Here is a 12,884-nt window from a genome sequence, read left to right as displayed (position 1 = left end):
TAAATAAATAAATATTTTAAAAAATTAATAAATAAAATAAAATTTAAAAGGAAATGGAGTTTCAAGGAACTCAGAATAGTCAAAACAATCTTGAGAAGAAAAGAACAAAGTTGGAGTAATCACTAGCATTGTACTGGCATAAGGATAAACATCTAGATGAATGGAATAAAATGAGATTCTAGAAATAAATCTATGGTCAATTAACTTTTGGAGAGGGTAACAAAATAATTTAGTGCAGAAAGAATAGTCTTTTCAACAGTCATGGAATAACTGGACCCTTACCTTACGCCACATACAAAAATGAACTCAAAATGAACATTAAACCTAATTGTAAGAAATAAAACTTACAAGTTTTATTGTAAGTGACAAGTGACAAAGGAAAAAAAATATAATTTTACACTTCATCAAAATTAAATTTTTTTAAATTTTTATATTTTTAAATTTTAATTCCAGTATAGTTAACATAGAGTGCTATATTAGTTTCAGATGTACAATATAGTGAGTCAACAATTCTATACATTACTCAGTGCTCATTGTGATAAGTGTATTCTTAATCCTCTTCAGCTATGTCACCCATCCCCCCACACACCTCCCCTGTGGTAACCATCAGTTGGTTCTCTATAGTTAAGAATGTGGGTTTCTTTGGTTTGTCTCTTTTGTTTGTTCCTTTGTTTTGTTTTTTGAATTCCACATATGAGTGAAATCATGTGATACTTGTCATTCTCTGACTGACTTATTTCACTTAACCTTATACTCTCTGGATCCATCCATGTCGTTGCAAATGGCAAGATTTCATTCTTTCTTATGGTTGAGTAATATTCCATTGTATGTATTTACCACTTCTTCTTTACCCATTCATCTATCAGTGGACACTTGCACTGCTTCCATAATTTGCCTATTGTAAAGAATGCTACAATAAACATAGGGGTGCATATATCTTTTCAAATTAGTGTCTTTGTATTCTTTGGGTAAATGCTCAGTAGTGCAATTACTAGATCATATGGGAAGTTCTATTTTTACTTTTTGAGAATGTCCATACTGTTTTCCACAGTGGCTGCACCAGTTTGCACTCCCCATCTCCGCCCAGTGCCTGAGGGTTCCTTTTTCTCCACATCGCCAACACTTGTTTCTTATGCTTTTGATTTTAACCATTCTGACAGGTGTGAGGTGATATCTCATTGTGGTTTTTTTTTTTTTTTTTTTTTTTTTTTTTTTTTAGATAATTGATACTCTTTTTTTTTTTTTTTTTTTTTTTAGATTTTATTTTTATTTATTTGAGAGAGAGAGAATGAGAGACAGAGAGCATGAGAGGGGGGAGGGTCAGAGGGAGAAGCAGACTCCCTGCCGAGCAGGGAGCCCGATGCGGGACTCGATCCCGGGACTCCAGGATCATGACCTGAGCCGAAGGCAGTCGCTTAACCAACTGAGCCACCCAGGCGCCCTCATTGTGGTTTTGATTTGCAGTTCCCTGGTGATGAGTGATGTTGAGCATCTTTTCATGTGTCTGTTGGCCATCTATATGTCTTCTTTGAAGAAAGGTCTGTTCATGTCTTCTGCCCATTTTTAAATTGGATTATTTGTTTTTTTGGCGTTGAGTTGTGTAAGTTCTTTATATATTTTGGACACTAACCCTTTATTGGATATGTCATTTGCAAATATCTTCTCCCGTTCGCTAGGTTGTCTTTTAGTTTTATTGATTGTTTCCTTTGCTGTGCAGAAGCTTTTAATTTTGATATAGTCCCAATTAGTTTATTTTTTTATTTAAATTCAGTTAGCCAACATATAGTAGTACCTCATTAGTCTCAGATGTAGTGTTCAATAATTTATCAGTTGTGTATAGTCCCAATAGTTTATTTTTGCTTTTGTTTCCTCTGCTTCAGGGGACAGATCTAGAAAAATGTTGCTATGGCTGATTCAGAGAAATTATTGCCTGTGCTCTCTTCTAGGATTTCTATGGTTTCAGGTCTCACATTTAGGTCCTTAATCCATTTTGAGTTTATTTTTGTGTATGGTGTAAGAAAGTGGTCCAGTTTCATTCTTTTGCATGTAGCTGTCCAGTTTTCCCAACACCATTTGTTGAAGAGACTGTCTTTTTCCCACTGCATATTCTTGCCTCCTCCGTTGAAGATTGGTTGACCATATAATCATAGGTTTATTTCTGGGCTCCCTATCCTGTTCCATTGATCTATGTGTCTATTTTTGTGCCAGTACCATACCGTTTTGACCACTATAGCTTTGTAGTATATCTTGAAGCCTGGGATTGTGATACCTTCAGTTTTATTCTTCCTTTTCAAGATTGCTCTGGCTATTTGGGGTCTTTGTGGTTCCATACAAATTTTAAGAGTGTTTGTTCTAGTTCTGTGAAAAATGCTGTTGGTATTTTGATAGGGATTGCATTAAACCTGTAGATTGCTTTGGGTAGTACAGACATTTTAACAATATTTGTTCTTCCAAGCCATGAGCATGGAATATCTTTCCATTTGTTTGAGTTATATTCAATTTCTTTTTGTTAAGTTTTTATTTTAATTCCATTTAGTTAACATAGAGTGTTATATTAGTTTTAGGTGTGTGATGTAGTGATTCAGCACTTCCATACATCACCCAGAGCTCATCACAAGTGCACTCCTTAATTCCCATCACCTATTTCACCCATCTCCCCATTCCCCCTCCCCTCCAGAAACCCTCAGTTTGTTCTCTAGTTCAGAGTCTGTTTTTTGGTTTGTCTCTCTCTTTTTCCCCCCTTTGCTCATTTGTTTTGTTTCTTAAATTCCACATATAGTGAAATCATATGGCATTTGTCTTTCTCTGACTGACTTACTTCACTTAGCATTATACTCTTTAGTGCTGTCCATGTCATTGCAAATGGCAAGATTTAATTCTTTTTTCTGGCTGAATAATGTGAGATATATATATATATGATAGATATATATCACATCTTCTCTATTCATTCATGTACCTATGGACACTTAAGTTTCTTCCATATCTTGGCTATTGTAATATCATAAATAAGGCTGCAATTAGGATATGGGTGCATGTAGCCCTTTGAAATAGTTTTTGTATTCTGGGTAAATACCCAGTAGTGCATGTGCCATCTTTAATTTCTTTCATCAGTGTTTTATAGTTTTCAGAGTACAAGTCTTTCACCTCCTTAGTTAAGTTTATTCCTAGGTATTTTACTATTTTTGGTGCAATTGTAAATGGGATTGTTTTCTTAATCTCTCTTTCTGGTACTCCATTATTTATGTATAGAAATGCAATACAGTTCTGTATATTGATTTTGTATTCTGTGAGCTTACTGAATTCATTCATCAGTTCCTGTCATTTTTTGGTAGAGTCTTTGTTTTTCTATATGTAGTATCATGTCATTTACAAATAGTGAAGTTTTACTTCTTCCTTACCAATTTAGATGCCTCGTATTTTTTTTCTTGTCTAATTGCTGTGGCTAGGACTCCCAGTACTATGTTGAATAAAAGTGATGAGAGTGGACATCCTTGTCTTGTTCCTGATCTTAGGGGAGAGGCTCTCAGTTTTTCCCCATTGAATATAATGTTAGCTGTTGATTTTTCATATATGGTCTTTATTACATTGAGGTATGTTCCCTCTAAACCTACTTTGTTGAGAGTTTTTATCATGAATGGATGTTGTACTTTGTCAAATGCTTTTTGTTCACCTAATGAAATGATCATATGGCTTTTATCCTTTCTCTTGCTGATGTGAGGTATCACACTGTCAATTATTGAACCACCCTTGCATCCCAGGAATAAATCCCACTTGATTGTGGTGAATGATTTTTTTTAAGTATTGTTGGATTCAGTTTGCTAATATTTTGTTGTGGGTTTGGCATCAATTTCCATCAGAGATATTGGTCTGTTGTTCTCTTTTTTTGTAGTGTCTTTATCTGGTTTTTGGTATCAGTGTAATGCTGGCCTCACAGAATTAATTTGGAACATTTCTTTCTGCTTCTATTTTTTGGAATAGTTGAAGAATAGATATTAAGTCTTCTTTAATTGTTTGGCAGAATACAGGGCCACCCGGCTGGCTCAGTCAGTGGAGTGTGATTCTTGATCTCAGGGTTGTAGGTTCGAGCCCCACATTGGATATAGAGATTACTTAAAAATAAAATCTTAAAAAAAATTTTTTAAATAAATGTTTGGTACAATTCACCTGTGAAGCCATCTGGTCCTGGACTTTTGTTTGTTGGGAGTTTTTTGTTTTGTTTTGGTTTTTTTTACTGATTCAATTTCATTGCTGGTCTGTTCAAATTTTCTATTCTTTCTGATTCAATTTTGATAGGCTATAAGTTTTTAGGAATTTATCCTTTCTTCTAGGTTGTCTGATTCATCAGCATATCATTTTTCATAATATTCCCTTATAAGCCTTTATTTCTGTGGTGTCAGTTGTTATTTCTCCTCTTTAATTTTTTATTTTGTTTATTTGAGCCCTCTCTCTATTTAAAAAAAAATTTTGTTTTGTTCTTCCAAGAATACCACCAAGAAAGTAAAAAAGACAACTCACAGAATGGGAGAAAATATTTGCAAATCACATATCTGATAAAAGGCTTGTTGCCAAAGTATGTAAAAGACACTTATGGCTCAACCAATAAAAAAAATTGGGATGCCTGGTAGGCTTAGTCGGTTAAGCATCTCCCTTCGGCTCAGGTCATGATCCCAGGGTCCTGGGATCAAGTCCCATGTCAGGCTCCTTGCTCGGCGGGGAGCCTGCTTCTCTCTCTCCCTATGCCGCTCCCCCTGCTTGTGCTCTCTCTCTCTGTGTCAAATGGGTAAATGAAATCTTTAAAAAAAAAAAGAGTCGAACAGTTGTTTTACCAAAGAAGATATACAGATAGCAAATAAGTATATCGTATTAGTTTGCTAGGGCTGCCATAACAAAGTCCTCAAAATGGGGCTTAAACAACAGAAGTTTATTTCTTACAGTTCCAGAGGCTGAAAGTCCAATATCAACAAACCTGTCAAGAGGTGGTGCCTCTTCCTCTTCTTATGGGGACACCCTCATGTTGGATTAGAGCCACATTCTAATGACCTTATTTAATTTAATTGTCTCTTTAAAGATTTTGTCTCCAAATATTGTTACATTCTGAGATGTTTGGGGGTTAGGACTTGAACATATGAATTTTGAGAGGACAAAAATCAGCCCCATAGCACACATGAAAACATGCTCCACATCAGATAAGTAGGGAAATTCAAATTATCACAGTGAAATACCACTAGACACCTATTAAAATGGCTAACATGAAAAGACTGATCATAACAGGTCTTGTTGAGATGTGGAAAAACCAGAACTCTCACACACTATTGGCAGGAATGTAAATTGTATAAACCCTTTTTAAAAAGATTTTATTTGGGGCGCCTGGGTGGCTCAGTTGTTAAGCGTCTGGCTTCAGCTCACGTCATGATCCCAGGGTTCTGGGATCGAGCCCCGCATGGGGCTCCTTGCTCCGTGGGAAGCCTGCTTCTCCCTCTCCCACTCCCCCTGCTGTGTTCCTTCTCTTGCTGTCTCTCTCTCTGTCAAATAAATAAAGAAAATCTTTAAAAAATAAATAAAAGGTTTTATTTATTTATTTGAGAGAGCGCGCACAAGCAGTGGGGAGGGGCAGAGGGAGAGGGAGAAGCAGACTCCCTGCTGAGCAGGGAGCCTGATGCAGGACTTGATCCCAGGACCCTGGGATCATGACCTGAGCTGAAGGCAGACACTTAAAAAACTGAGCCACCCAGGCATCCTGTATAAATCCTTTAGAAAACAGTTTTCCAATTTCTTAAAAAGTTAAACATACACATACCGTATGACCTAGGCTTTGCACTTCTAGGTATTCACCCAAGAGAAATGACAAGACTTGTATACTAATGTCTATAGTAGCTTTATCAGCAACAGCCAAAAACTGGAAACAACCAAAACGCTCACCAGCAGGTGAATGGATAAACCAATTATGGTATATCCATCAATAGAACACTACTCAGCAATAAAAAGAAACTATTGATACAACAGCAGAATAGATGAATCTCAAAATAATTATGCTGAGTGAAAAATGACAGACCAAAAAAAGTACATACCATATGACTCCACTTATAAAATTCTAGAAAATGCTAACTAGTCTATAGTGATAGGAAGCACAGGGGTGGTTGCCTAGGACAGGGATACAGAAAGACAAGGGGCCCAAAAGGGATGAATTATAAACAGGCAGAAGGAAACTGTTGGGGGTGACAAATGTATTCATAACATTGGTTGTAATGATGGTTTCACAGGTATATTCATATGTCAAAATTTATCAAATTTTACACCTTAAATATGTGCATTTTATGTCAATTTTACCTTTATTTTTTAAAAGATTTTATTAATTTATTTGACAGAGAGAGAGACAGCGAGAGAGGGAACACAAGCAGGGGGAGTGGGAGAGGAAGAAGTAGGCCTCCTGCTGAGCAGGGAGCCCGACACGGGGCTTGATCCCAGGACCCCGGCATCATGACCTGAGCCGAAGGCAGACGCTTAACAACCGAGCCACCCAGGTGCCCCTAAAAGCCATATATATATATATATATATATATATACACATACATATGCCAAAGAACAAATCATTCTGATATTGAGTTAATGGTCTCCCAATTACTTCAGCTAAACCACATCTTCCCATGCCAATCCATTCTTTGCTCTGCTCCCAGAATAAACTTTTTAAAATATATGACATTCCCATAACTCTTTTTCTTAAAAATTTCAACCGCTCCCAGTGAATATAGTTCTTAAGGAAACTTTTCTTAATCTAATCTTATCCTCCTTTCTAGGCTCATCTCTTTCTGGTCCCCTTCAAAACTTTTCTACACCTGCTACAATATATTCCTCATTTAGTCTTTGAACATTCACTTTCTTCTACTTAGAATGTCTCTACCCTTCCATGACCTGTCCCAACTTCTGAGCTGGGAGAATTTCTATTCAGTCTTCAAGACCCATTTCAAATAGCATATCCTATATGAAGGCTTTCCCATTTCCTCCAAACCTTCTCTCTCTCCTCATTATTCTCAAGATTCTTTGCACTTACTCTTTTTAATAGCTTTCTATTGTAAAGCTTGTTGTTTGTTTTTAATTTTTTTATTGAAGTGTAATTGACATATAACATATTAGTTTCAGGCCTACAATATGATTCCCTATTGGTACATATTGTAAAACAATCACAACAGTAATCTAGTTAACATCATTACCATACATAGTTAGAAAGTTTTTTTCTTGTGATGAGAACTTTTAAGATCTACTCTCTTAGCAACTTTCAAATATACAATATATTATTATTAACTATAGTCACTGTTTTTATATCTGTCTTCTTCGTTAAGAAACTCATTGTGTCTCTTAGTTTTTCCAGAGCTTAGCACAGTACCTGATACATAGTAGCAATTCAGTAAATGTTAGTTAAAGGAATGAAAGCACATTCATTGGTGATTATTAATAGTTTTAGTATATTTTATGATGTTTTAACATTTTAAATAATAAAACAATGAGCTTTAATAAGGTATTTATAGAATCTCCCAAAATAAGCACATAAATATTCCATGCATATACTGAAAATCATTTTTATAAAACTGGTAAAATAAAATGATTTTGTGCTATATTTAGGACTTACACCACAAACCAACTATCAGATGGTCAAAAATTTGCCAAAGAGGGTGCCTGGGTGGCTCAGTTGGTTGAGCGACTGCCTTCGGCTCAGGTCATGATCCCGGAGTCCCGGGATCGAGTCCCGCATCGGGCTCCCTGCTCGGCAGGGAGTCTGCTTCTCCCTCTGACCCTCCCCCTCTCATGTGCTCTCTCTCTCTCATTCTCTCTGTCTCAAATAAATAAATAAAATCTTTAAAAAAAAAAATTTGCCAAAGAAATTCTGAAGATCACCTAGTAAGAAGAGATAAAAAGAGAGATGTGGTTAATTCATCCTTCAGACTAAAGGGTATATTCTCATTTTGACGTTCAGCGATTTATATATGCAACTCCCATTAATGCTAATGGGAATTGTGCACATAAATTCTCACAAACTGAGATGAGAACACATCCCTAAATGTGCAAACCAGGGATACACGAAGATACTATAAGTCCAAAGCCTAAAAAACTAAGCCCATAATTAAAACGTGTGGATCTCTTGGTGGCAGCAGATTGAGTTGCTAACACACAGGCCCAATTCATCACAATATATCTACAGCCTTCCAATCTCTACCAGTCCGGGAAGGCAGCAGATGCTGGGAACAGCAGACTGCCTTGACCTGGGGAAAGGTCAGTCTGATAGAAACTTCATCTGGAGAAGGGGAAAAGGCAATGGCAAGGTAGAGTACTGCCTGGGGAAGTTGAAAACCTGCCAAAGATCCTTTTGTCTCCTATTCCTACTGTCTTCCTTAGTCCTTTCACTTGACAGTTATATCGGCTTAGAAGAGGATTTCTGATTCTAAAACCTGAATGAGAACCAAATAATCTGTTCTGCAAGAGGCTATTTGAAAAGCTGATTTTCTCTAACATACCATTAAATATGCTCTGTTTGGGAGAATCAACTGGTATCTCTGAAAATCCAAAGCAAAACTAAAGTGAATACAAGTATATGATTTCAGGGGTGCCTAGGGTGGCTCAGTCAATTGGGCAGTTGCCTCTTGATTTTGGCTCAGGTCATGATCTTGGGGTCATGGGATCAGCCCTGTGCTGGGCTCCATGACCTGAACCAAAGGCAGACGCTTAACAACTGAGCCACCCAGGTGCCCCTCAACAACTTATTCTTAATACTCTGTAATAATTTACTTCCATATTCAATCCCACCAAAAGTGTAAGAATCTGTATATACTGAGTATAGCCTAATAAAAAGCACATTGAACTTGGAGTTCAAAGATATGGATACAAGTTCCACTTACTGGCACTAGACATGAAATCTCTCCAAGCTATAATTTCTTCTATTATAAATGAGAGAGAACAATGCTTGCCCTATCCCTCACTTAAAGTATTTATGATGCTCAAAATAGCAGTTTAAATGAAAGCCATTTGAAAATGCAAACACCCGTTCCTGTAGTCAATAATAATTTTTCTAAATTAGGGGCGCCTGGGTGGCTCAGTTGTTAAGCGTCTGCCTTTGGCTCAGGTCATGAACCCAGGGTCCTGGGATCGAGCTCCACATCAGGCTCCCTGCCCAGTGGAGAGCCTGCTTCTTCCTCTCCCACTCCCCCTGCTTGTGTTCGCTCTCCTGCTGTGTCTCTCTCTGTAAATAAATAAAATCTTTAAAAAAAACAATTTTTCTAAATTAAATATATGTTACCCCCTAAATACTGCAGAAATGGCCTCTTTTACTAAAAAGCAACCTAATGCCCAACAGAAAATATCTCTCATAATTCCATTTCCTCTCTCCTCCCACTGTGATCGTCAATTCTAGTTCTTATCTCTGGTCATCCACCAATCCAATAATGAGTACCTTGTTTCACCTAAGTGACCTAAAACCACAAAGTGTGAAACTCTAATAGTAGGGGAAGAATAATAAAGCACACTGGTAGTCACGTGACTTCATTCTAGTCCCAATTCTACTAGCAGTACCAACTATGTGCCAAACACTGTGCTAGGTGCTAGAAATACTTGATTGAACAAGATTCAGCTTCAACTTCAAGGAAGTCATCCCTGACACATCCTCTCCATCACTGCCCATATTCAAACCAACACTGAATCCTGTCATTTTTTGAAAAGATTTTATTTTTAAGTAATCTCTATACCCAATGTGGGGCTCAAACCCACAATCCTAAGATCAAGAGTTGCATGCTCCACTGACAGAGCTAGCCACATGCCCCTGAATCCTCTCATTTTTACCTTGAATGTATCCATTGTCTCCATCTTCCCAGGTCCAAGATGGCGTCATTTCATCATCTCTTGTATAGACTACTACCATAACCTGCTAACTAGATTACCCACATGCCACTCTGGATACTTATTGTAACTGTGACTTTTTTTTTAAAGATTTTATTTATTTATTTACCAGAGAGAGAGAGCACAAGCAGGGAGAGTAGCAGGCAGAGGGAGAAGCAAGCTCCCCTCTGAGCGAGGAGCCTGATGTGGGACTCAATCCCAGGACCCTGAGCCAAAGGCAGGTGCTTAACCGACTGAGCCACCCAGGCGTCCTGTAACTGTGATCTTTTCCAAATCCAAATCTGGTCCTGTTACTCCTCATGCTTAAAACACTTCAATGACTTCTGAATGTTCTAAAAATAAAACTGAAATTTTTAATGAGACCTATAAGAGCCCACATGATCTGGTCCTACCTACTTCTCAAGTCTTATCAATCCCTTTCCTCTCTTTACTTCAACCACATCACCTTCTTTTAGCTTCTTTGTAAGTGCCACTGTCTTACCTACAACATGCTGTTCCCTCTGCCTTTTCATGTAGTTAACTCTTACTTATCTTAACTCAGTCATCACTTCTGAAGGAATGCCTTTCCTGTCCTCTCTTACCTGGTCCAACCCCCCTTTATATATTCTCATAGTACCATGAACATCTCCTCCGCACTGAGCACTCATTATTTAATTATTAGCTATCTCCAGGGTGCCTGGGTGGCTCAGTCAGTTAGGTGTCTGCCTTCGGCTCAGGTCATGGTCCCGGGATCCTGGGATTGAGCCCTCCATCGGGCTCCCTGCTCAGCGGAGAGCCTGCTTCTCCCTCTCCCTCTGCCTGCCGCCCTGCCTACTTGTGCTCTCTCTCTGTCAAATAAATAAATAAAATCTTTAAAAAAAATTATTAGCTATCTCCTTCAATGAACCATAAGCTCCATAAGAGCAAGGTTTGTGCCTGTTTTTGCTTATCACTATTTTTTCTCAGCACATATCACAGTACCTTGTACATAGTAGCTGCACATTTTTTGATTAAATTCCTACATTAACCATCTCATTTTAGTAACAAAGCAAATCAGCAGGCAATTATATCTTAATAAACAATAATGGAAATTCTGAGAAGACTGGGATTTTTGTCTGTTTTATTCACTGATGTATACTCAGTGCCCAAAATAGTGGTTGTCACATATTAGGTACTCCATAAATTTTTCTTGAATTAATGAAGATAAACTATGGATAAGCTCAAGGAATAATGATAACATATAGTAATGCTTATTGGCTTACTACATGTTCTTTAATTTATTTCAATTATCTGATGTCTACTTTAGTGGGAGAATTCAATGAAATCCTAAACACAACCACTTCCTTGCTGAATGACCTGGGGAAGTTGCATAATCTCTTTGAGATTCTGTTTCCTCATCCAAAAAAATGAAGATAATAATACATTGTATTCAGGCATTGTATTCAGTGTTTTCCATCCAGAGTACTCGATTTGCTGGGATGCACATATATAATGTAGAAACACAAGCCAAGGGGACCAGGCATAACTAAGGGTCCTTTGGCTTTCATAATTTTATTCACTATTTTAAGAGAAATACACAGCTTTATTATTTTTTATTTTTAAAAGATTAGACTACCTGATCTCTTTTTTTTAAGAGTTACCTATACTTTAGAGAGAGAGAGTGTGTGTAGGGTGTGTGGGGGGGGGTGGAGAAGGGCAGAGGGAGAGAGTCCCCAGCAGATTCCCCACAGATGGTGGAGCCTGATGCAGGGCTCGACCCTACAATCCATGAGATCATGACCCCAGCAGAAACCAAGGGTCAGACATTCAACCAACTGAGCCATCCAGGTGCCCTGAGAAGTACACATCTTTAATTATACAATCAAATTGAGAGGTTCTCATTCACTTAGGTTTGAGAGGTTCTCATTCACTTAGTTATTTATTAATGTCTTAAAAGGAAAGCATGAAAATTCTTCCCTTTGAAAATGTTTTTAAAATGTTATATTTCCTTGACTCTGATAAGAACACAAGATTTTTCTTTAAGGAGCCTCCAAAACCATGGCAATCTTTTTTTTACCAAAAAACTAGAACTTGAGTAAGGTTTTTACCATATCTCTGAACCCCGTGACTTTCAGAAAGATTTCTGAAAAGACTCTTCCATGGTTTTCACAAGAATGAAGCCTTTTTCCTCCTGTTGTTGGTGTGTATTTTTCCTAAAGTATAGCTTCTTTACTATAATTATACAGTATTTGCGTTCTGTAAAACTAATGTTATTTAAGAAGTGATTATACTTTTCGACCACTTTCATCTATTTCAAAGGGAGTCAAAAAGTATAAGTTTTCACTTATAAAATGAATAAGTCATAGGCAAGTAAGATATAGCACGGTGACCACAGTAATAATACTGTATTGGGTATTTTAAAGTAGCTAGGAGAGTGAATCTTGAAAGCTCTCATCACAAGAAAAAAAATTGTAACTATGTATGGTGATGGACGTTAACTGGACTTATTGTGGTGAACATTTTACAATATATACAAACATCAAATCATTACAGGTACACTTGAAACTAATATAATGTCAATTATAACTTAATTTTTTTTAATTTTAAAAATAAAGCTGATTGTAAAAGCAATGGGGAAAAAGAAGGCTTGCAGGGTCTCAGGTTCCTAGCAACAAGGGAGAATAAAGGAATTTATAATGCATGAGTATATTCTAGTTTTGAGGTGAAAATTAGGTGATCAAATCATCTTTAGCAAATCCTAAGTAGTATACAAGACTATATAAAAATGACTGAGATTTTAGACCCATTATTATCAAATGATAAACAAGGCAGAAATTTTTAATAAGTTGGTATTTTTAAAGTACAGAATCAAAATAAATAGCACAGTTCATAACTGCCAAAAAAGGAACCACAAGAATAAGTTGTCAAATGAACAGCCAGCAATTCAAAACAAACATGCATGTGTTCTCAATGCTGCGTGAATAACAACCTTTCTCCTGCAACTGATATATAACCAACAGCTGCATGTAATACAAATCATGTTC

The sequence above is a fragment of the Mirounga angustirostris genome, unplaced genomic scaffold (genome assembly GCF_029215605.1).
Source record: "Mirounga angustirostris isolate CCGP_5_RB_7025 unplaced genomic scaffold, mMirAng1.0.hap1 SCAF_4, whole genome shotgun sequence".
Taxonomy (NCBI): Eukaryota; Metazoa; Chordata; class Mammalia; order Carnivora; family Phocidae; genus Mirounga; species Mirounga angustirostris.
This window is presented reverse-complemented; position numbering follows the sequence as displayed.